Below are 26215 nucleotides of genomic sequence, written 5' to 3' on the forward strand. Positions count from 1 at the left end.
GTAGCAATTTGTCAAACTGCAGCTTTCATCTCTCTTTTAAAATAATATGGAAACAATAAAAACACAATTAAAACTAAAAAAAGCATAATCTGAAAGAGTATTTTGATTTTTTTCTAATTAAAGCTCTGCAATTAAAGTTTTGCTGGAGAACAACCTGTGTTTTTAATCTCACAAAGGGCTAATAAATGCACAGAATTTGAGATGTCTGCTAAAACTCAGAGCTGGAAGTGACCTTGGAGAACCTTCTAGTCTGGCTTTCTCATTTTACAAATTGGAAACTGAGGCCAGAGCAGGTTTATTTCTTTTTTCCTTAATCCTTTCTTTCGTGTGTGTGCATGTGTGTGTTTTCTCTTGGTGTCTGCACATAATTTAGTCACTCAATATAGGACTTTCTTCTTTCCAGTATGAAGACAAGGACTCAACAAACACCAAAGTTTATGCAGTACTACCTCGAAATCTGCAATTTTTGCCCAAGTGAACTTCACAAACCATTGAGATAGTAATGCATTTTTGTGAAAACCCAATGGAAATACAGCATGTGCCTTCATGCCTTCTGCAATAAAATAAGCTGAATGTAACTTCAATATTCTTTGGTGACCCCAGCTTAGTCTAATAAACAGCTGTGATACTGCAGAGGAGCAGGTGTAGGCGGTCTGGGACATGGACACAAATGTGCATTGTCTCCAGCAGTGCCCCACAAACCTGCTATCATTTTAAAAATCCATCACCTGTATTTTAGGAGTTTACCTCTTTTTCATAAAAACACAACAATTGTTTGCCAGATGTACATATGCAGTGCAAAACTGACCTATGACAGAACTGCCTTTAGCAGGTCACAGGGCTACCCTAAAGAGTTAATGTAGTTTGGATCACTTTTATCCCCTCAGGGGGTGAGGGAACGACAGGAAGGAAATGGAATATAACAAATAATATAAGATTTGGTGGGTACTTAATTTGTGCCCCAAACTTTCACTCATTTCATCTCTTAACTATCTTGTGAGAGAAGAAATAGTTCTCTCACTCACAGATAACAAGACTGAGCCCCAGAAAGATTAAATAACTTGCCCAAGGCCATAAGAGCTAAAAAGTGAAAAAGTAAGGATTTGAACCAAGCTTGCTTTGGTCCCAGACGTGCGTCTTCAGTCCACACAATACTGTCTCAGAGAATAGAGTCACTGCGTCTTGATCACTGACTTCATTTTAACATGCCAGGAGCTATATTTTGCTGTATAACAAACTACCCCAAAAATTAGTGGCTTAAAACAATGAACATTTTATTTGCTCATAATTCTGCAATCTGGGTTGGGCTTGGCTGGGTGACCCTTCTGTTGATCTTACTGATGGCTACTCACGTGGATTCATCCAGCTGGCAGGTCAGCAGGGGCCTGGGCTTGACTGAGACACTGGGATGGCCAGGCTTGTCTCTCAGGGCCTCTCCCTCTTATGTGGCTTTTCTGACAGCCTCTCCACATAGCTCCAGCAGGCTAACAGAATTCTTATAAAGCAGATCATGGCTCTGAAGAGAACAAAAGCAGAACTTCTTAAGGCTTGGAACAAGAACTGATAGAGCATGACTCTGCCACTTCCAGTTAATTAAAATAAGTCATACTCCCAACTCAGGTTCTAAGAAAGAGGACTACACAGAGGCAAATACTGGGAGATCACGGGGGGCCAACAATGTAACAGTGGTCGCTATACTCTTCTTGAACTGTGGCACAATCAACTGTAAAAGTTGCTGTTTCTTCTATACCTTCCATTTTTCTTATGTGCAGTTTTTCACTCTTTTCCTGTTTGTTTCTCCACTTTCTCCTACCATTTCTTAGCTTTTCTGCGTTGTAACTGGCCTTCCCTAGGCAGCCACAAATAAAGGATGCCTCTCCTTCAGAGCAGTGAACTGACCAATCGCATCTTGTCAACCCTATTCTTCAGGTCATCAGTCTTTGCTAAAGTGTTCTACTGACAGAGGTTTCTTTGTCTAGGTTTTTGTTTCATTTTGCTTTGCTTTATAAACTGTGTTCAAAGCTGGAAGTCTAATGTAAAGGAAATAGGACATTACTGCCTCAAGAAGCAACTTAAGTGAGTACATTTAAAAGCTTCACCCTTATAAATAAAATTTAGAATCTATCATACTCCTCTTCAGTTTTACCTGCAAGAAGGCAAGATGTCCAGTTCAATGGCCAAGGCAAGAAATCAATGTTTATCATGTTTTACATGCTTTAAATTCCTTTAGCAGTCATTCACCAGGGCAGAGAAGGAAGAGAGGCCTGTAGGAATCAGATAACTTCCAGCATTACAATTCTAGTTCACAGCAGGTTGCTTCTTACACGTAGCTAAAATGAGATCAGATTAAATTTCCATTGAATCATTCAACCTGTCTGATCACTGCTTTCTGCTGTCAGGAGAGTTTCAAGAGTACTAAGAATTAGGGCCAGGAGAACTTGCTGTACAGATACCACAAGTATGAAGAGGGCAAAGGAAATAAGAGAAAAGAATTGTAAACACCCAAGGTGAAAATTCTTGCAGAAGGGGATCATGGGTTTCCATTTGAAATACTGACGAATTAAAATGAAAGTTAAAAGTTGAAACGTGAATTACCCTTCAAGTGTTTCCAAATCCATTCACTGACAATGTTTATCATTGTGTCTTTTATTCTGCACCCTGAGGCCAGTCACTGGATCCTTGATTGTTGCATTACATCTCCACCAGACATTTAGGTGCAAAAATGAAAGAGGATTAAATTTAATTTGGCTATGAATTGCTCAAGTGAAGGAGGCAACTGAGATAAAATGTCTTTGTTACTATTTTAGACTAATTCATTGACTCTAATCTGTGTTCTGTCGTCACAAACTATCAAAAGTTGATTGAAAATGGGTGTAAATTCATACATAAATAATACACAAACTCATTACAACCCTCATAATGATTTACAAAGTCCAATAAATATTCTAAGAAAATTTGGAGAATCTGACTAGATTCTGATGTTCTCAGGAAGAAAAAATTGATAAGTTTATCAAAGAAATTTTTGAATGAAGAATATGAATGGCAGCCACATTAGATATTTTAAGTACAGCATAAAGCTGAGCTGGAGGGAGTGGTGCCCACCAGCACCAGTGTCCACATGGTGGGGAGAGCTCAACGGTGGCTGCCGCCAGTTGACTCTGTCCCCAGGGTGAACAGCAGTCGTCACCATCCCTCACCCCATGCCTCTCTGAGAAACTCTCCAAGACCAGTAAGCATTTTTTGTGAGAAGTCTCTTTTAAAACTGCTTTTGCTATATCCCATAAATTTTGGCATCAACATGTCTCATGGTCTGCCTGAAGGACAGGGCCTGGATCTGACCCCATCTCTTCATCCCAACCTCCAATTCTCCCCCTGGACCAGCCTTCACCACCCTCAGCCTCAAGTCACCTGTCATGGTCTCCCACACGAGCTCCACGCTTTTTACCCTTTTGCTCACATGTTAGCTTCTGCCCTTTTATATGGAAAATAAACACTCTATGGTGAAAAAAAATAAGGCTATGGTAATTAAAATAAGACACTACAGAAAGAAGGAAAAATATAAAGATATAGAACACACACTAGACAGTCCAGAATTGATTTTTTTCCATACAAGAATTTGCTAGGAAACAAAAGTGACATCACCAGAAAGGAAGAACTATTCATTAACTTGTGCAGGATAACTGGGTAGGAATTTAAGGGAAATAAAATTAATTTAGACCCATCTTTCATAGTGTATAACAAAATAAATCCCAGATATATTAAAAAGTTAAATATTTTTAAAACATCCTTTTCCAAATGCCCGCTCAAACAAGGTATTAGATCTGTGAATTTAAAACCAAGGATGACTTCCTAAGCTTAAAATCCTTTTAAGAAATCATAAAACAAAAGACCAACTGTTCAGACTACATAAAATTTGAAACTTCTATTTGTAAAAAAAAAAAAAAAGGGTAGCAAAACCAACTTTTTAGAAAGAACAACAGCAGATTGAGAAAATGCATTATTTTACTATTATAGCAAAAGAAAACATTTTCACATTTATTTTTGATTTTTAAAAAAATGTTTGTTTATCTTTGGCTGCGTTGGGTCTCCATCGCTGCGTGCGGGCTTTTCTTTAGTTGCGGCGAGTGGGGGCTACTCTTCATTGTGGTACACGGGCTTCTCATTGTGGTGGCTTCTCTTGTTGCAGAGCACAGGCTCTAGGCGTGCGGGCTTCATTAGTTGCAGCACGCAGGCTCAGTAGTTGTGGCTTGTGGGCTCTAGAGTACAAGCTCAGCAGTTATGACACACGGGCTTAGTTGCTCCGTGGCATGTGGGATCTTCCTGGACCAGGGTTCGAGCCCATGTGCCCTGCATTGGCAGGTGGATTCTTAAACACTGTGCCACCAGGGAAGTCCCAGAAGTTCATCTTCTTTAGCAATTTATTTTCATATATGGAAAGGAAAAGAAAAATGGTTAAAAAAACCTCTAGGTCCTTACTGCATAGTTAATTCATGAAACCCTGCTGCGCCTTACTGTACTCCTTGCTCCACAGTATTCCAGTCATTTTATTTTCACATTGTCTGAAGACAAGTGTATTTATGGAGCAGACTACTTGAAATAGGAACTGTCCGCTAAACCTTGAAAACGTAGTCGCTGCGTCTATAGCTGACTTACCATTCTGGTGCTCTCTCTCAACACTGAAGCTCTTAGAAGAGACCTTTTATCCACTTTGTAAGTATCAGGCCCAACATGACATATAAGCATTTCACAAAATAGTTTGGATTTTGGAATAATTTTGATTCAACTACTTGGATGCAGAGATGGAGAAATGAAGGAGGCAAGAAGGTACTGTTCCTCTGTTCAGCCCTTTGCACTAGGTTTGTGTCCCAAGGAAAGAGGAGCATCTCTGTGTTTCGACATGGAGCACGGCCCTAAGGAGAGTGACGGGCGCACAGGGCTGTCCTGCCGTCTTCAGGGTGTGAACCACCCTTCCAGGTCTCCTGGCAGACCAGAGAGTGAGGCTCTTTCATGGGGGGCACACAGCAGCGTCAGTGTGACAGAGCCTCGGATACCTCAGTGGACACCTGACGTTCCAGGGGCTGCCAAAGTGGAAGGACAAATGGAACATGTCTTTGAAACCCATGCAGACATCTCTGAGGATGCTCAGTGTGTGTGTACTTAGGGACCAAAATGCTCCAACAAGACAGAACTATAAACCAGGAAATTTTTGCTTGATACCATTTCTCGAACTCTATTTACGCCCACAAATAGGTGAAACCCAAGGCAATTCAGGTCACACTGACAGATGCATTTGGCCAAGTTGGTATGTTGAATACCAACTGTTGAGTTTCTTGACCTCATCTGAACAGTTCTCTGATGTGTGTGGTCAAAGGAAGGTCACGGATCTCAGGAAAGCATCTCCCTTCCACACCTGCTCTGTCTCTGTGTTCTTTGTTCCTGTAAGTCCCCAGTTTATTGCCATCTCCTGCCCCCGCTCTCTTTGCTGGCACAGGCTTTTTTGAATATGATGTGTCTCTTTCCTGGCTCATTCCTTGGCATTTCACTGAAACACCTGCTATCAGACCTCAGGAATAGGGAGAGTTATTTTTTGCCTGGTCAGGAATGAGCATTTGGTGGGAGTCATTTCTTTAGTGTGCAGTGCTCTGAACCCAGTGTTTTGGGTGTGGAGGTACGAGGCATTTCCTTGGGGAATCTGGTCAGCTTCCTGGTATAGAAGACTTAAGTTAGCCACAATCCTTAAAGCAGTCCTATGAGAACATATAAAATACACTTCTATGTTAGAAATGTCCTAGCATTTTTGGAATTAGGTACTTTTGAGTGTTTTTATTCCATAGACATCACGGATGCCATATCTCAATTGCATTTCAATTACTGACTTATACTTCCGCAGTATAAATTTTGTAACTTCTTGACCACAAACTAGGCTGAGCACTGAGCTTGCTTCCTTTCTTTCCCTCCCTCCCTCCCTCTCTCCTCCTTTTCCCTTCCTTCTTCACTCCCTCCCTCCTCTCCTTCCTCCTTCCTTCCTCCCTCCCTCCCTCCCTCCCTCCATCTCCCTCCTTCTCCTTCCTTCTCTCTCTCTCTCTCTTTCCCTCTCTGGCTTGGGTGATTGATGATGCCATTCAGAAACAGAGAAGATGGTCTATTCAGTTTCTAATATGTCAAATTTGAATTATCTAAACAGGTAGAGATATCCTCTACCCAGTTATGTCATACATAGTAGAAACTTTATAAACACCTGTGATTAAATATATTTGGGGTCCAGTTCTGGAGCTCAGCAGAGAGGGCAGCCTGAAGATGTAAGTAGGGGTGTTCAACATACAGGGTGGACGACATGGGCGTCTTGGGTTTAGAAGATGTCCCTTGGGGAATCTGCACAATGGGAGAGTGAAGGACAAAGCTCTGGGGAAACAGACCAGGGGCCGGCAGAGGACCTGAGAAAGAGCAGTTAGAGAAAAGTGAAGATAACCAGGAAAGAGAGAGGTAATGGAAACTGAGGGAAGAGAAGATGCAAGAGAGGCTGTGTGACAAAGAAGAAAAGGCCTGCAGTGCCCTGAATCCTGCAGCCCCCAGCCCTGGCACCTGGGGGCAGGGAGCAATCACTATATAGTCACAAAGTTTGTTGCTTTTTCTAGAGAGGAAGGACTCATTCAGAACCAGAATGAGCAACATTACCCCCTTTAAACATTATTTTTTATTAATAAACCTCCACAGAATTAACAGTATTTTATTTTTTAAAAATTTGTCTCTTCTTTTTTTTTTAACCATTATTCATCATCTCTTTGATTACTTGCTCAAACCCAGTACACGTGTATAGGGGTATCAGAATTGAGAAGTGAGGGAAACCACTTTATTAACAAGAGAAGAGTGCTTATTCATATAGTTCCTTTAGTCCTCAGTCTTATAATGTCTACTCATTTTCAGATAAATTTCCCCCCTTTCCTTTAATGAAGTTATGTCATAGATCTGTAACACAGATTCTTTGTTTAAATTTAAAAACATTTAAAAATAACTGTGTACCCCCTTCACTCATTTCTCCTACCACCCCACCCCCTGCCTCTGACAATCACTAATCTGTTTCCTGTATCTGAGCTTGTTTTGTGTTTTGTTTGTTTGTTTTAGGGTCCACATATAAGAGAGGTCAAATGGTATTTGTCATTCTCTGTCTGACTTATTTCACTTAGCATCATGCTGTCCACCCATGTTATTGCAAATGGCAAGATTTCTTTCTTTCTTTTTTTTTTTTGCGGTACACGGGCCTCTCACTGTTGTGGCCTCTCCCGTTGCAGACCACAGGCTCTGGATGCGCAGGCCCAGCAGCCGTGGCTCACGGGCCCAGCCACTCTGCGGCATGTGGGATCTTCCCGGACCGGGGCACGAACACATGTCCCCTGCATCGGCAGGCAGACTCTCAACCACTTCACCACCAGGGAAGTCCAAGATTTCATTCTTTTTATGGCTGAATAATATTCCATCGTGTGTGTATGTGTGTGTGTGTATATATAATGTATATAAAATTCTTCATTCATTCATCCATTGATAGACACTTCTGTTGTTTCCATATCTTGGCTATTGTAAAATAATGCTGTAGTGAATATGGGGGTGCATATATATTTTTGAGTTAGTGTTTTTGTTTTCTTTGGATAAATACCCAGAAGTAGAATTACTGGGTCATATGGTAGTTATAGTTTTAATTTTTTCAGAACCTCCATAATGTTTTCCACAGCGGCTGCACCAGTCTATATTCTTACCAACAGTGCACAAGGGTTCCCCTTTCTCCACATCCTCACCAATACTTGTTATTTCTTGTCTTGTTGATAATAGCCATCCTAACAGGTGTGAAGTGATATCACATTGTGGTTTTGATTTGCATTTCCCTGATGACTAATGATGTTGACCTCCTTTTAGATTACTGATTCAGTCTTCTTACTAGTAATTGGTCTGTTCCTATTTTCTACTTAATCATGATTCTCTCTTCATAGTTGTATATTTCTGGGAATTTTTATTTCTTCTAGGTTGTCCAATTTCTTGGTGTATAATTTTTCATAGTAGTCTCTTATGATCCTTTGTATTTATGTTGTACCATTTGTGATATTTCCTCTTTTACTTCTGTTTTATTTATTTGAGTCCTCCCTTTTTTTCTTGGTAACTCTAGCTAAAGACTTGTCAATTTTGTTTATCTTTTCAAAGAACCAGCTCTAAGTTTCACTGAACTTCTGTATTGTCTTTTTGGTCTCTGTTTCTGCTGTAATCTTTGTGATTTCCTTACTTCTACTAACTTTGAGCTTCATTTGTTCTTCTTTTTCTACTTCCTTGAAGTGTAAAGTTTCTTGAGGTAGGTATTTATTGTTATGAACTTCTCTCTTACAACTGCTTTTACTGCATCCCCCAAATTTTGGTATATTTCCATTTCTGTTTGTCTCAAGGTATTTTTAAATTTCTCTTTTGATTTCTTCTTTGACCCATTGGTTGTTTTGTTCTTTTTTTTCCATGTTCACTCTTGTTTTAATTATATACGGCAGAGACCCTGACATTCAGAGTACCAAAAACATCCCGTAACTACTGTTCCTACCAAATAGATATTTAACATATGATGCTTATTGAGAACCTACTGTGTACATGGGGCTCTGCTAAGTACGGGAGGGGGTGGTTACAAAGAAGTATAAGGCTTGCTCTCTGCCCTCAAAGAACTTACAACAAAAGGCTGATGAACTAAGGGACACGTGGGCAGGCAATATACAAGATGTGATACATGTACAGGAAGGTGAGGCCGCTGTGATGTGATGGAGTTTGAAATCCAGACTTTGCTGCTTATTAGCTGTGTCAGCTTGAAAAGTTACTGAACCCCTCTGAGCTTCACTTCCCTCATTTGTAAAATGGACTACGAAGCCTACCTCGAAAGCTTATCATGATGTAAGGAGCTAAGGCACATGGAAATCTTAAGGTGTCGTTATTATGGTTTCTCTGTGCTAGATACTCAAGAACGGCTCCTGGATCTGTGGGATTTGGGTTTGGCTTTGAAGAATGGATAGGACTGAGAAAGCAGAGAGTTAGGGAAGGAAGCCATTCACCCAGAGCTCTCCATAGGCAACAGCGTGACCTAAGTAGTGTTTGTCTTCCCGCTCTAGTATTTCATTACCACATCCTTACCCGAAAACCCCCTTTTCAGGATCCTGTTTTGCAGAGACACGTTGCTGCCACGACCTGAAACTTTACTATGCGCCCCCCTCAGAGTCAGTCCCTCTGTGCCTTCCAAGGAAGCTGCTGTCTAATCCAATAAGCCAGACAAAGTGGCAGTATGTCTCAATTTACTGATCTGTAAAGTGGGGGTAACATTACCTCCCTTTCCTTCCTTAAGGTTTACTGTGAGAAGCAAATGATATCATTGATGTGGAAGCACTTTGTAATTGTGAGGTTCTAACTACATAGGATGTTGTTAGGATTACAAACTCGGCTGCTGATTGCATTCAAATAGACGCTACGTGGAAAGATAGGCCTGACACAATGTCTGGTCTGTAGGCTCTTTCTTGAGAAATGTCAAAAGGTATATATTATTAAATCGAAAGAGTGAAAAGAGATCATCTTTAAGGTCTGTTGTTCTCTCTTAGGGGAAAGTTTTTAACGTTTAAAAATCTAGAATCCATGACGTGTGCTTTGTAATCAACCCCCCAAAATGACCGTTGAGAGAAACGGGGTTCAGTCAGGCCAAGCAGGAGGGAGGAGAAGCACCTTGCCTGCTGCGGGTGTTGGGGGAGAGACCTGTGGACTGATGGAGTCTGGTAGCACTTGCCCGACATCTCAGCTGGTGGCCTCCTCTCTCACTAGCACTAGGCTAGTTTTCGCAACTCTAAAAAGAGCCGATTTTTACAAGCGTTTCCCAGTAGGTGGATTTTTTAGTTGTCCTTCTCTTTTCTGTCTGTAATGCTGTCTCCTTTGGGCAGTTTCCCCAGCACCTCCACTGGGTTTTATGACTGGATGGACATTGAGACTTTTATTCCTGTGGGTGTTGGGTTTCATTTTTATTCCTAAACCTTTATGGTCTTCTGGTCCCTTGCAGGCTGAAGCATAAGGACGGGCTGATTTTCCTAAAGCAGAGGCCGGTGGAGGCTCTTTGGGCTGAGCAGGAGCTGGAGCTGAAGCGGGAGGCGGAGCCGGAGCCCCGACCCATTGGTGTTTTAGTAGCATGTTGTTTAATCGCCACATAGTTTTGAATTTTCCAGCTTTCTTCCTGTAATTAATTTTGGTTTCATACCATTGTACCTGGAAAAAAGGGACTTGATATGATTCCAGTCCTCTTAAATTTATTAAGACCTGTTTTTGGGGGGCTTCCCTGGTGGCACAGTGGTTGAGAATCTGCCTGCCAATGCAGGGGACACGGGTTCGAGCCCTGCTCTGGGAAGATCCCACATGCCGCGGAGCAACTAGGCCCGTGAGCCACAACTACTGAGCCTGCGTGTCTGGAGCCTGTGCTCTGCAACAAGAGGGGCCGCGACAGTGAGAGGCCTGTGCACCGCGATGAAGAGTGGGCCCTGCTCGCCGCAACTAGAGAAAGCCCTCGCACAGAAACGAAGACCCAACACAGCCAAAAATAAATAAATAAATAAATAAAATAAAATAAATAAATTTAAAAAGACTTGTTTTTTGGCCTAACATATTATCTATCCTGGAAAATGTTTCATGTGTACTTGAGAAGAGTGTGTATTTGTGTTGCTTTTGTATGGAATTTTCTATATATACCTGTTAAGTTCATTTGGTCTAATGTGTCATTTAAGGCTGATGTTCCCTTATCGATTTTCTGTGTGAATGATCTATCCGTTGATGTAAGTGGGGTTTTAAAATTCCCTACTATGGTATTGCTGTCTGTTTCTCTCTTTAGGTCTGTTAACGTTTGCTTTGTATATTTAAGTGCTTCTGTGTTGGGTGCATATATATTTACATATGTTATATCCTCTTGTTGGAGTGACTCCTTCATCGTTATAAAACTCCCCTCCACGCCGTCTTATGGCACACCTGGCTCTCCTTTGTGGAAGCCAGAGAGCCCCCAGGAAAGCAGACCGGATGATACCTCAAGCTGGTCTCAAAGAAGTAGAAGTTTGATCGGGGTTTTCATTGTCCCAGGATCCTCCCTTATAATCCTGTCCCAGGTCCAGTTCTCTCCCAGGACATTGACTACCCACATTCCAGATGGGGATAAAGAGGAAATTGTCAGGAAGGATGGTTCTTATCAGCTGGCCACTGTCACTTTCACCCCTTATTTGGAGATGCTTATCCTGTTGTTCTTCTCCTATTACCTCCATTTCATTAAGGCTTTTTTTTTTCCTGAGGTTTTATGTTGTTCTTTCATTTGGAACATACACCTCTGTTTCTTCATTTTCTTGACCCTCTGTTTTGGTTTCTGTACAGTAGATGAAACAATCGCCTCTCTCAGCCTTGAAGGAGTGGCCTTGTGTAGGAGATGAAGCTTGTTGTTCAACCCTGCCCCAATGCTTTTTTGTCTCTCAAACCTTTGTGCTTATGCAAGCAGCCCATTATATTTTTAATAACTCCCAGTAATTGAGAATGTGCCAAGACCTGTCAGCATCCCTAATGGGAGGATCTCAGCCCCTAGATTCAAGCTGTTTAGAAACCAGACCCTCAGGCAGTGGCTTTTTAAAGTATGAAAACGTACACAGATACATGTTTTGTAGGACCATAAGTGTAAGCTCTGCTGGCCAGGTGACCTGGCAGTCACAAAAATCAGGGCTCCAAACAAGTATATAAGCTCTTTCTGGGAGATACTGGTGAACTGGAACGAGGCAGAGGGAGAGTGCCAAGATGGCATCCACAGCCTGCATTCCTCATTCCGTAATTACGGAGAGCAGCTCCGTAATCCACTACATGTGTGCTGAACCTGAAGCCTGCCCCTCAGGCTGGAGCTCCAGGATAAGCCAAGAAGCCTCCTTCACAGATGACTGGGGTATGTGCATCAGTCTGCCTCCGGCTCAGTCCCTGGGCTGGCAGCCTGCCAAGAACCATCTCTCTGATTTGCTACAATCCCGTAGGATCCACAAATGCAAGTCCCCCTGTCCACCAGAGCCAGGCAATCAAGGGGCATCCCCTAGGCAGTAACTGCAAAAACTGGGGCGCCAGATACAAAAACCAAGGCAGTAGCCAAGTGTAAAGCTTCCTTCCAGGAGACACCAGCTCTCTGGAGGGCAGCAGAGGGAGAGCATGAAGACAGTGCCTGCCCTCCAAGGCCTCTGAAAAGGATTACAGTCAACCCCTAGATGTGTGTTTAATTAGAAGCTTGCCCCTCAGGCCACAGCCATGATGATAAGCTAATAGGTCTTCTTCACAGAAAGATAGGCTTCTGGGTCTGTTGCCTCTTGCTGTGCCCCGGGGGTGGTAGCTGCTTAAGAATTCTTTCTCCTTTGGTTGTGTGAGACCCACAAGTGTAAGTGCCACTGCCTGCCACAGCCAGGTGATGGAGATGTGTACTCTGGCATCAGCTGCAAAAAATGGGGTATGAGCTCCTTTCTGGGTGACACTGATTTTTACAGTCCCAGAGGACCAGGAATACAAGCTCCACTTGCCTCCAGAGCCAGGTGGTCAAGAGGTATCCCCTGCCCAAGGTGGCAGCCACAGAGATCTGGGCACCAGGCACATGGAAAGAGCTCCTTCTGGGAGAAGATACTGGTGCTCTGGAGCACAGCAAAGGGAGAGTGCGAAGATGGCCCCACCAGTCTCCATCCCTGGAGAATGTTCCAGCAGGCTTCTAGAGGTTTGTGTTAAATTAGATGCCTGCCCCTCAGGTCAACACTAATATAATCAGGTCAAGACTAATATAAGCAGGTGAGCCTCCTTCACGTTAAATCAGGGCTTGATTGGCTGCCTCTGAGCTGGGCCCGGGGGCGGGTACATCTGAGCACAGGGCCGCTTTAAGAGCTGGCTCTCAGATAGCTCCAGCTCTCCGTCTGAAGATGTGAGCCCTGTTGGTTTTCCAAGTTAGGGCTTTTGGGGGCTCGTCTCTCAGGTGCAGGTCCTAAAAGGTAAGGTGTCCAGTGTGGGGTTCAAACTCTTTCCTTCTTGGAGAGAAGCTCCGGGTTTTGAGTTTTCTCCTGGTTGTGGCTCACTGGGGTGAGCTGGGGGTGGCATTTATATCGAGATTGTATGCCCGTTTCCATGTGGTTTCCTTCTTGTTTGCCAGATGTGTAGTGGTCATTCAGCCGGACTTGGACTTTAGGTTTTCTTTCTTTCTTTCTTTCTTTTTTTTTGCGGTACACGGGACTCTCACTGTTGTGGCCTCTCCCACTGCGGAGCACAGGCTCCAGATGCGCAGGCTCAGCGGCCATGGCTCACGGGCCCAGCCGCGCCGCGGCTTGTGGGATCCTCCTCGGCCGGGGCACAAACCCGCGTCCCCCGCATCGGCACGCGGACTCTCAACTGCGCCACCAGGGAAGCCCTAGGTTTTCTTAAGAGAAAGATTTTCTGTATGTAGCTGTGGACCCAGTGTGTCTGTGGGAGGAGGTGAGTTCAGGATTTTCTTATGTTGCCATCTTGAACCGGAACTTTTCTAGACTGAATTTTAAACACTCTTCAAATCATGCGACAGCTTGCTGCCTACAGGTTTTTAGAGAAAGTCATAGCAAACGAACTTTTTTTTTTTTTTTTTGCGGTACGCGGGCCTCTCACTGACGCGGCTTCTCCGCCGGGGAGCACAGTCTCCGGACGCGCAGGCTCAGCGGCCATGGCTCACGGGCCCAGCCGCTCCGCGGCATGTGGGATCCTCCCGGACCGGGGCACAAACACACGTCCTCTGCATCAGCAGGCGAACTCGCAACCACTGCGCCACCAGGGAAGCCCATGAAAGGAACTTTTTAAGTAGTATCAATGCTAAAAGAATTATCCTGGTGGCGTAAACCATTGTGAAGGTTTTCCAAAGTGCTCCTTGACACAGTAGGGCCTCCATGATTGAGATTTGAGCTCCTGTGATCTGCTTAATACTGACAAGGTTATTCTAAGGGCTTTGTGCTCTCAAACATGAGCAGCATGTTATTACCCTAGATTTCAACGGAACTTCTGAAATGCCAAGAGTTTGCCTGCTGTTCCTAAGCTCGGAGAAATATAATCTGGTCCAGCAGGTCGGAGGACCTTAACGTTTGGATGTGGCCCGCCGTGAATGTGAAATGCTAAGTCTTCATAGCCAGATCATTTGAAATGGCCTTTCAGTTCTTAATTAGTAGATGCTTTCTCTACCACGGACTACCTGGGAGTGACGTGAAGGAGAATTTGCCTAGTTTGCAGGGGGGGTGCCTGGGAGAGCCATTATCACTCACAGTGTGTTAGAAATGAAAGACTGAAGAAAAGATGATTAAAGCCCCAGCAGCTGCCTTCACAAATGAACTTCAGGAGAAAAAGCAGTTTAGTGTAAACGTGGCAAGTCTTCATATTGGAGCTTGATGAAATTAAAGGCAATGCCAGGTAATATAAACCACTGTTGAATCTTTCTTTTATTAAAACTGGGTTAAAACAAGGAGTAGAAATTTGTCAGGTGCAGTAATTACTTTGGTACTTTACTGATGAAAGCTCTCTTGGGCAAAGCCCTCCTCATCTCTTTTCCATTTCCTCCTAAGTTAGACTTTCAGCTGCTAGAAGAGAATAAATATGAGCTAAGAAGAGGGTAACTTCAAAGCCTATCCATTTATGCATTAAATATTTCTAAGGGTAATACTGGTGATGTTTTCCCTCACTCTTTCAGTTGCCCTGAATTACTACCTTGAGAAAATTTCTAGATTATTTGGTCAATTATATTCTTAGGGGAACAGAGAAACATACATGTTGGTGACCATAGAAACAGGAAAAAAAACTGATGAGACAACATCTGTTGCATGTGAAAATACTATAACCCAGCTGTTGCGGCTAAAGCAGGAGATGGAAGAAGGATACTGGGGCAGTAATAGTGGGATAAAAGAAACTGATAAAGAAAAGTCTGTGAGGTCCTTGCCTGTAGTGTGGTCTTTGAAGCAGCATAAATGTCACCTGGAAGAAATCACCTGTTAGAAATGCAGAATCTCAGGCCTTACCCCAGAATACTGAGTCAGAGTCTGCATTTTAATGTGATCTGCAGGTGATTCATGTGAACATTCCAGTTTAAAAAACTCTTGATCTATGGGCAGCCCTATAGATGCCCATCTAAGTGCTATCAAAGCCAGGGAGACCTATACAATTCAGAGGATATCCACAGCTTCTCAGAAGGCATTTGCAGAGGGCATGCCAGTGGAAGGAATTACACACTCAGTGCTGGTGAAGATAGCAACAAATAGCTAGAGAAATAGAAATTCACAGGAAATCTTTAATTTTTAAAATTTTATTTAAGTGTAGTTGACTTACAATGTTGTGTTAATTTCTGCTGTACAGCAGTGACTCAGTTATACATATATCTATTCTTTTCCATTATGGTTTATCACAGGATTTTTTAAAATAAATTTTATTTTATTTAGGTTTTTTTTTAATTTTTGGCTGCATTGATTCTTCATTGCTGTGTGCGGGCTTTCTCTAGTTGTGGTGAGCAGGGGCTACTCTTTGTTGCGGTGCATGGGCTTCTCATTGTGGTGGCTTGTTGTGGAGCACAGGCTCTAGGCACACAGGCTCAGTAGTTCTGGCTCGCGGGCTCTAGAGCACAGGCTCAGAAGTTGTGGTGCACGGGCTTAGTTGCCCCGAGGCATGTGGGATCTTCCTGGACCAGGGCTCGAACCCATGTGCCCTGCATTGAATCCCCCAGGCGGATTCTTAACCACTGTGCCACCGGGGAAGTCCCTATCACAGGATATAGAATATAGTTCCCTGTGCTATACAGTAGGACCTTGTTGTTTATCCATTCTGTATATACTAGTTTGTACCTGCTAATCCTAAACTCTCAATACTTCCCTCCCCTACCTCCACTCCCCTTTGGCAACCACAAGTCTGTTCTCTGTCTGTGAGTCTCTGTTTCGTAGATATGTTCATTTGTGTCATGGACAAGAAATTTTTATAGTTAAGGCAAGAAAGCGCTCTGATTTAAGGACTGAAATGGTGCAGTAGTAGAAAGGAGTTAAAACTCTTTGCAGTATATTTACTTGCTATGAAAAAAGGCACCGAATGATCCAAACAAGGGCAGCATGGCTGAGTGTGAGACATGGAGCTACTGGAAGCAGAAGGGACACTCAGCACCAGGCAGCAAGACAGGGGTGTGGTCCAGGATAAAGATCTGCTTCTAATCAATTTTTGCTCATAGCTTTTGTAGTGAGGTGGAGTTAACAATAAACCCAGACCACGGTCATCCACGTTAATTCTTAGTAATTTACTGCATATCCTTTTCTATTCCCATGTGCACTTAAATTAACTCTTGAATAAACTCTACATAATTTGTTCGTAAATAGGTTTTGTTTCTTCACAAGCGTGGGTTCATTTCCCGGCTTTTATATGCCGTGTGACTTTGACCACCTGTATCTTAGCCTCACTTGCCTGTTTCTTCAGCTTTAAAATGGGGATAACAGTAGTACTCACCTCAGAGGTTTGTTTGAGAATTAAATGAATTAGTACATGTTATTTGCTTAAAAGAGCACCTGACATCTAGTTAGGGCTTAATAATTATTAGTTGTGATTATTATAAAGTCTTGAAATAAAAGTATCCATTCAGATACTTAAGGAGAGGCAGCTGAACCAGGAGGATTTAACCAGCACTGGCAATCACTCTGCTAGGACAGGTCACCTCAGTTAGACATACTGTTTTTAGATGCTCCAGACCTTAAATATGGATAATAACACAAAAATCAGATAGGATTTTGAGTAGTCATAACTTAAATGTATTCTTATATACCTAAGGAATGAACTCCCTGGAAATGGAAAATCCATTACTTACCTTTGCTTCCAGAAATCTCTTTCATTTTCTTGGGTCCTTTCTATCCTTACTCATAGAAAGTACATGGAAGGCCAAGTCCATACCAGTAGTTCTTGGATAAATAGTGATAGCTGAAGTATTGTGGCTGAATTTCACTCCTTTAAAAATTGACTGAGGAATTGAACTTAATTTGTAGCTGTATTATGCATCTTGATCCATGTGACAGGAATACTAGAAAATGATGTAGTGAAATTGTAAAATGCTTAGGATCAGCTGGATCTCATTAAGAATGAGCTATTTGTGCTTAAAACCTACTTTAGTGAAAAAATGTTTTTCTCAACTACTTTGCAGTTGTTTTTCACGTGCATTTGGAAGATTTTCCTCTTCCTCTTCCTGCTCCTTCTGCTTTCTTGAGGGGCATTTCTGCAAGGAAATGTCATTATAAACACCATTTGTCATAGGTGATGGCAAGAATCTCCAAAAGCAATGCATTTGAATAGCTCTCCTTGAAGAGGCAGGACAGTGATGGAAAGTAAATGAGCTGGACCCATGTTATAGACCGGATATCTGAAAACGTTTCCTTCTGGTCATGGCTCTGCTCTGACGTTGCTGTCAGCTCCCTTCTCGAAGCCTCTGTGTCCCATCTATGACATCTGAACTAAAATATACAATCACATATTCAACCAACTTAAAATTCTAGGCCTCTATGATTAGGACCCTACACAAAGGAATTATGAAAAGCATTTCTAACCGATTAGTTAAATTTCCCCTGGTTTAGGAGAATTGGGGTCAGGGACCAACACGAGACTACCCTGGGGAGAAATGCAGGTCTTTTCCTGAATATACTTTACTTGGGTAAATGTAATTTCTGAGAATAATTTCTTTTCTTGATTTTTTTCCTTCGGTCTGGGGCCATGTTGGTCAGCCTTTTTTTTTTTTTTTTTTTTTTGCGGTACGCGGGCCTCTCACTCTTGTGGCCTCTCCCGTTGCAGAGCACAGGCTCCGGACGCACAGGCTCAGCGACCATGGCGCACGGGCCTAGCCGCTCTGCGGCATGTGGGATCTTCCCGGACCGGGGCACGAACCAGTGTCCCCTGCATCGGCAGGCAGACTGTGCCACTAGGGAAGCCCGGTCAGCCTTTTCGTAATATGAATTTTTATTTTCAAAATGGACTTTCTCACATCTCTCTCTGTACTACTGAAGATGTTGACAATCTATACAAAACCAGGAGAAAGAGGTCTTTGGGACGCTAATGCATTACACTCAGTCTCTTGGCCCAGGTGGCCCAGGTTTGGTGAGGAGGACACGGCAAAGATGCAAGGAAGTCCTGAGCCAGCAGGGATTACTGTAATTGAATTCCTGGGCAGCCCCTTGCTGCCTTCCAGCCCAGGCACACGTCTTTGCCTTTTTTCTATTTTCTGGCTTCCATAAATAATCCGCAAAGTGGACAGTTGGCGGCCAGAAAATCAATTGGCCCTTATATCTTCTCTAATTAATTTCTCATTGCCAAACATTCGCAAGGCATTTGTAGGGAATAAACTAACTCTTCTACCTGTTACGGTGCTTTTGATAGATGACAAGACATAGATAGATTCAGGGTGGAACAAACAGGTAAAGTTCTATAGCTGAGTACACTCTATCTGGACTTCCTTTTATCTTGTGTAACTGTAGAGGACGATGTTTTCCCAAATACCATATTATTAATATAAATAATAATTAATTTAAATATGTTATCTTTTTTTAACTCTACTTTTTTAAAACTACATTTGTGTTGTGTGACAGGAACTGTGGGTATTATAAGTAAATAGAAAATAGGGATGACAAAATGAAAAGTAAAATCATAAAGTACATGAACATTCCTAAGGCTTTGAAACATGCCTGTGAGGAGACCAGCAGACACATATATTGGGTGCTCAAGAAATATTTAATGGATGAATGGAATTTTCCAAAACAGTTATTTGTATTTCTTCCCACCGTCAGCTTAGGAGATAACCTATTTGTTTTATACTTGCCAATGTTGTTCAATTCTTTTCCATTTTTTTAAACAATTTAAGTGATATATTCTTACTACACACCTATGAGAATGGCTAAAATTAAAATATTAAAAATACCAAATGCTGGTGAGAATGTAGAGCAACAGGAACTGTCATCCATTGCTGGTGAGAATGCAAAATTGTACAGCAACACTAGAAAACGGCTTGACAGTTTCATATAAAGGTAAACATATACTTATCATAAGGCTCTGCAAGCACACTCCTAGGTATTTGCCCAAGAGGGATGAAGATTCGTGTTCATATAAAAACTCTACACAAATGCTTAGAGTAGCTCTATTCATAATCACCCTAAACTAGAAACAGCCTAAATGTGGGCTTCAGTGGGCAAGTGAATAAACAGACTGCTGCATTCATGTGATGGAATTCTACTCAGCAGTATAAAGAACAAATTTTTGATGCACATAACAACTTGGATAATCTCAAAGGCACTATGCTGAGTGAAAGAAGCTAACCTCAAAAGACTACATAGAGCATGATTTTCTCAAGGAATCAGAACTACAGTTGACCCTTGAATAATATGGGAATTAGGAATGCCAACCCCCCACAAGTCAAAAATCAGAATATGACTTTAGAGTTAGCCTTCCTCATCCACGGTTTTGCATTGGCAGATTCAACCAACCTTGGATCGTGTAGTACTGTAGAATTTACCATTGAAAAAAAAGTCCTATATAAGTGGACCTGCGCAATTCAAACCCATGTTGTTCAAGGGTCATCCGTATAGTGATGGGGAGTAGGTCAGTGGTTGCTAGGGGTTTGAGGCCAGGAGAGTGTGTGACTATAAAGTGAGAGCAATGGGGAGTTTTATTGGGTGTAATGAAACTGCTCTGTATCCTGACTGTGCTGATGGTTACATGAACCCATACCTGTGCTATAATTTATAAAAGTGTACCTCAAAAATGAGCCAATTTTATGGTATCATAATTTTTTAACAAAATTTTTAATTTATTTATTTATTTATTTTTGCTGTGTTGGGTCTTCGTTTCTGTGCGAGGGCTTTCTCTAGTTGTGGCAAGCGGGGGCTACTCTTCATCACGGTGCACGGGCCTCTCACTATCGCGGCCTCTCTTGTTGGGGAGCACAGGCTCCAGACGCGCAGGCTCAGTAGTTGTGGCTCACGGGCCTAGTTGCTCCGCGGCATGTGGGATCCTCCCAGACCAGGGCTCGAACCCGTGTCCCCTGCATTAGCAGGCAGATTCTCAACCACTGCGCCACCAGGGAAGCCCCAGTATAATAAGTTTTAAAATGAAGTGAAAAAAATACACATTCTTATTGAAGACTATTAAACAATAGGAAGCGTAAAAGTAAAATGGAGTCTTCACTCCTCACCTCCCTAACTCATACCTGGATGTGTATCCTTTCAGAGCTATCTATGCTGTTCTGACAGGCTGAGAGTTGCTGGGAAAGACATCAACTCAGGAGCCACATGGCCTTGATTTGTCCCAGCCCCTCCACTTAATTGTAGCTTTGTGACTTTGGGCAAGTTACTTAACCTCTCTGTTTCTCATGTTTCTCTTTCTTATGTACAAAATGGTGCTTATAGCTTGTTATTTACATAACAAGCACTGTAAGCATTTGCCATTTTTACTATAGGAACATACGACATGCACACGTAAAATCGGTTTGTATTTGTACCATTTTGACATCTTTTGTTCATTTGACATTACATAATTAATATCTTTCCATGTCAGTATATAAAGATCTTCCCTACTTCTGTGAATTCCAAAGGCTGCATAGTAGTAGTCTATTATATATATATGAATTAAAATATATTTAATATTACATATTATTTATAAATATATAGTTAATACATTCATATTAAATTTAATATTATATATCCTATTTATAATGTAATATATTTAATAATGTTCTTATTGATGAAGGCACCCTTTTTAACTTAAACTGTTTTTTTATTTTTGAAAAATTTTCTCTACCAATCGGATCCCAATGTGCTCGCAATCTTCCAGGATTTGTTCACAGTTCATAGTTCACTGCTGGTACCCTTTTCCCCCTTCTCATCCTCTTCTTCCCCTTTCTCCTTCTTTTAAAAATCTTTTCCATAAGTTCCGTGGGCTTTTCGGGAGGCATTGGACGTGATGTGTGTCTTCAGTCCGTCATCTTGAATCAGAAGCTCTTACCCTCCTAACATCCTTTCTTAAACCCATCCTATGAGTCAGGGGAAGTATTGAGGCAGAAGATTGCAGTGCTTAGGGAAGAAAACTGAACTTAAGCTGGGAAATTTGAGTGTGAATTCTGCTTAGCCATCCATTAGCTGGCTGAAGGTGGGCATTCACTTCACATTCTCTGGTTCTCAGTTTCAACTGTAAAATGATATGCTTAGACTAGATGAACTCTAAAATTCTGTTACCTCCACTTACAAAATGGTGACACTAAGGCTCACAGAAATGATTTGCCAGTGGTCATCCAGGAAGTGAGATGTAGACTTGAGTCTTGAACACGTGTCTTCGGATTTCAAATCACAGGTGCACCAAGCCAACCTGAGCAATGCCACCTCAAGAACTGAGAGTGAAGGGGACACATCTCTCTGAGAGCCATTTCCTACCATGTGTGGACGTGGGCACGTGTGCCCCCACACAGAGGCTGTCCCAGGAGGTCGCCTCGTGGCTCTTATACGCCTGCCCTCCAGTGGACAGAGCTGTGTTCTAGAACGTTGCCTGCTCCTCCTCTTGTGGGGCGGGGGCGGGGGTGTAGCTCGGCTTTGGCCCAGCACTGAGAAGCAGCCCTGTACAGATGGTGGTGCGGCTGCGTGCACAGTGGTCGGGCCTCCCAGCACTGGAGAGCATGGCTGAGCTGGTTCCGAACTCGCTCTGACAACATTCCTCTCCTGGCAGCCATGTAATCTCTCCTCCAGCCTTGTGCAAGCAAATGGCTTTGCAGCGGCTCCCCTCAGTCCTGGTGTAAGCAAGGTACAAGCATCAGGGCTGTGCATTTGTATACATTTCCCTTATTTGGATCTTTCCACAAGGCCTTCTCTAGATGTCAATTTCCTCCTTCCTTTCCATGGATTTCCCTTTGGGTTGTATGAACACGGTTTTTCTTTTTAGTCAATATTAGGATGATTTTTTAAAATTTGCAGCAAAACCCCTAACTCCTCTAAACACACAAACAAACAAGCCAACAGAAAATCAAACCAGCAAACAGACGCATCCTACAAATCCATTAAAAGTGCTTCTTCAACACAATCTCATCAGCCTCTAGTTAGGGGATGGTGTACTTGTTTCTTACACGGTTTAAGAATTGAGTGTTCGTCTATTGCCACACACCTTTAGCTTCTTTGGAACATGAGCTTCTGGAGTTCTGATCTGTCACTTCATTCTTTCTGGCCTCCTTCTTCCTTCTCCATTACCTGGTTCTGTCCATTCCCTGAGTCTCATGCAATTATATCATCTGGCCAACCTTTTGGTTACTCCAGACCAGCTGTTCTCAACTCTGGCTGCACGTTAGAATCACTTGGGGATTGAATTTGTCTTTGTTGGATTCTAGGTGTGCATATATTTAAACATACCTTAAGTGACCTGTACATAGAGGGGGTAGGAAATGGATAACATTTGTTAAATGGGATCAACTCCTTCCTTTTTCTACCTACCTAATCTAGCTTCTTCCTCTTTTGGTGATTCTCAGAGAGAAAATAGGAGGTTCCCTTGGGCGGTTGTTGTCTTTCAAGCCTTTGATCTGACAATGCATTCATAACTCTCTGGGAGTGTGGTACCCACCCTACAGGCTTATGGTCACTCTTAGAGGTCACAGGATGAACACGAGGTACAGCATGATTTTTCGCTTGCTTTATAATTTTCTCTATATCACTCTTTCATTCATAGTTTAGAAACAGTAGATGAATTATGTAGGATTTTTAGACTCCTCAATAAAAGGAGAAGGGGAAAGGGAGCTCTAGGTTGAAGAAATTTGCATAGAAAGAAAGTATGCCCCAGTCACTGCACATTTCAAGATATGTGATATCAGTATTTGAAATGTTTTTGAGTCTGGTTCTTTTTAAAATACTTAGGGGCATCCTGGCTGTAAAGACACAAGGCATTTTGCACAGGTTGTATGTTTAAGCTCATGGGAAGAGAGTCATAAAGCACATCTTCCATATCCACCTTCTGTTAGGTATTGAGAAAACTCTTTTCTCTTCGTCTAAGCACCTGTGTTGAATTTGGTAGCTGTGGTGTTTGGACTGATTCAGCAGTAATTAATCTCCAGGCTAATTATGAGCTCTGTTGTCATTTTGCTAGATGTAATTAAACTGCATAGCTGGAGAAAGTTGGGGAACTCTGGCTTCCAAGAAAACTCTTCCCTGTAACTTGGCAAGGAGCTCAAGAGTGTCAACATAATCAGCCAATTAAATATAAGCTGGAAGCCCGATGTCCTTCAGGATGAGTTTCCATGAAGAAGACAAGTGTATGTTCACAAGAGGCACCTGCTGTTTTACTGCTGCCTTTTTGGAAAGAGCTTGGAGTATTCTAGAGGTTTTCTCTCATTAATCCTCTTGATAGCTTTATTAAACAGGAAGCAGAGCAAACATTTTAGTCCCTTTCAAACAGATGAGATGATTAACATCGTGAAGGTCAACTGTCTTGTCAAAGAGCATAGTGACCACGGGTCAGAAGACATTTCAGTGATGTATTTCCTTTAAAAATGTGATGATTGTCTACATAGATTTCTATAGCAACCATCAAATACATGATTATACTAGCATAAAGATATGAATTGGTGAATAAATTCTTTAAGTCTTTTGGGGCCAAGGTTCTGTTCCATTTTTTAGTCTAGGGTAAGGAGATACCCTAAGAAACGTGGGTGTTGCTGAATCACACTGGCCTTGGCCTTGCTCAGAAGGGCCACTTTGAAGAGATGAGGAAGAAGGTGCATCTGGTCCGTATTTCCATAAAAATCAGCCCTGGTAACCTGTTTGGCAAATAAGTTGCAGGCTTCCAATGCCTGACATAGGTAGAAAGACATATTGTACTTTGTTATTTTAAACAGGTTTTAATGCTTTACTCTATCTCTGAGCAGACTCTTTGCCTTGGTGTGCACAGAATACATGGTCAAGGAGAAAGCATTTAAAGCATGGGACAGCTACTCTCGTTGCTGTGTTTCCAAAAGCATGTGTGGGTGTGTACATGGGCTCCACCAGTGATACTCAAGAACTCAGGATGATTTGGGGAGGTACATTGACTCATATAGGTAGAGTTTTGTATTGTTGGATATTTTTCATAGTTTTATTTATGGCAAGGGATTTCCATTTAAAAGAGTAAGGAATAAAAATGTCCTGTTGAAAATAAATTTATCTAAGTAAAACTGTGACCCATATAATTGTTAAATAAATAATGATATGGGTAACGTGTGGGTAGAGGCACAATTATGAAGGTGGCACTCGAATGACTAAGGTTTAGGTCACAGGGGCCTCTATCCGTTCTCTCCTACTCCTGGTAAGAGATTTACCTTCTTGATTCCTTTGCCTCTACAGTAATTCCATTTTGTTAAAGGTGGGTCAGATAAGAAAACTAATGTGTTGTACCATTAAGTCACAAATATGTATTCCGTTGCTATTGCAATAATGAAAAAATAAGGAAAACCACACTTAAACTCTGCCTTGAGTCTCCGAATTAATTTTAGTGCCCAGTCATTTGACTAACAAAAGTTTGGGTCTTACAAACATATGACTTAGTGCCTATAATAACCACAGATTATGGTTATTCCCTGAGAGTGTTTCTTCTTTCCCTGCTATGCTGAAAACAAACAGCCATAGTAAAAACTCGGTTTCTTCCTAACCATGGACAAACTAAATGGCAAGAGATCCAGGCTTTGCATATTGACTTTGGCTTTGGAAAAATAAGGGAAACTCTAAAGGACAATATGCCAGTCCACATTTCCTGACACACACAACACGGATAATCTCACCTTGTGCTAAGTGAGAGAAGCCAAACTCAAAATGTTACATACTTGTTGATTACATTTATATGACTTTCTGGACAAAGTCAAACTATGGGGACAGAAAACTTATTAGTGATTGTCAGGGGGCTACAGGTTGACTTCCAAGGGGCAGGGAAAAATTTTCAGGATGCTGGACCTATTCTCTATCTTCATTATGGTGGAGGTTGTAAGACTATATCCATTTGTCAAAACTCTTAGAACTGTATGCTAGAAAGGGTGAATTTTACTGGCTGTAAATTATACCTCAATAAACCTGACCGAAGAACAAATAAATGTTCTTAGTGTTCCATAAGAAGAATTACAAGTAAAATATGAAATAATAGTCAAACCAAAACGAAAAGCCACAAATACCTGCAAATCATTTCTTGAGGGTGGAGAAAATCAGTCTCAAATTTCAAATTGATTTACCTTGATAGACAGCCTCTTAATCTGTATGTCTAGAGTGAAAATATCAAGTGTATCCTTTTATACAAACTGTTTCCATTCAATCTTTTTTTTTGTTCACGACTAGATTCATTTCAGCCCTACTGCTCCTCATAGTTTGAACAATTTATCATGGCAAAGCGTGCTTTCTCTGGTCGGGTATTATATTAGTACATCGCTGTCAATGATTGTCCTGTAGCAGTTTTTTTCATATAAAACACACTCTACCTTTGGTACAATTAGGGAATGCCTAAGAGTGGAAATGATGGAGAAATTAGGAACATATAAACTTTTGGAGATAACGTACTCCGAATTAGTTCGGAATGGCCAACTTTTAAAATAGTGTGATCAGGTACAGATAAGGTTTGTAGCCCCTCTTACCTTGCATGTCCCCCTGTCCCCATGCTCATGAGATTGTATGGAAAATTTTGGCTCCCCTGGGTGTCTTCAGTCTGTGAGTTCCTTAGGAGCAAGAGACATACTCATTTTTGTATCCTATTTCCTAGCACAGTGCTTGTAGGAACTAAAAATTGCTTCTGAATGAATAAGTGAAAACTTATGGCTTTCTAATTATCTTAAATGAATCATTTCCATGTAAAAACGGACTTTTGCAAGGAGTTGGGCAAGTGACATGAATTCTGACATGCCAAGATGGACACATGAGGCCATATGTCTGTGATACTGTAGGTGTAGCTTTTCTTGGAGGCATGTGGCTGGACTTGAAGTCTTCTTGAAACTTGTTCTAGTTGCTGGTTGGTTAAAGTAAGAACTACTCAAAGCTTTTAATGCATTAATTAAAATTTGTTTAAAGTAGTATAATAATGAAAATTCAGTCATTTAGGAAAAAAAATGATGCATTTTTAAAGGTTCCTCTGCCTTGCAAATATAATGAATTATCAAAGGTTACACATATTTTATAGACACTGTTTT

General features: G+C 41.8%; 1 long non-coding RNA gene across 1 annotated transcript in view; it reads right to left on the minus strand.

Moving 5' to 3' along the window:
• Window positions 1-26215, minus strand: part of LOC132492652 (uncharacterized) — a 406999-nt gene that overhangs the window by 268913 nt on the left and 111871 nt on the right. The window lies entirely within an intron of this gene.

Source organism: Mesoplodon densirostris, chromosome 6 (genome assembly GCF_025265405.1).
Source record: "Mesoplodon densirostris isolate mMesDen1 chromosome 6, mMesDen1 primary haplotype, whole genome shotgun sequence".
Classification (NCBI taxonomy): domain Eukaryota; kingdom Metazoa; phylum Chordata; class Mammalia; order Artiodactyla; family Ziphiidae; genus Mesoplodon; species Mesoplodon densirostris.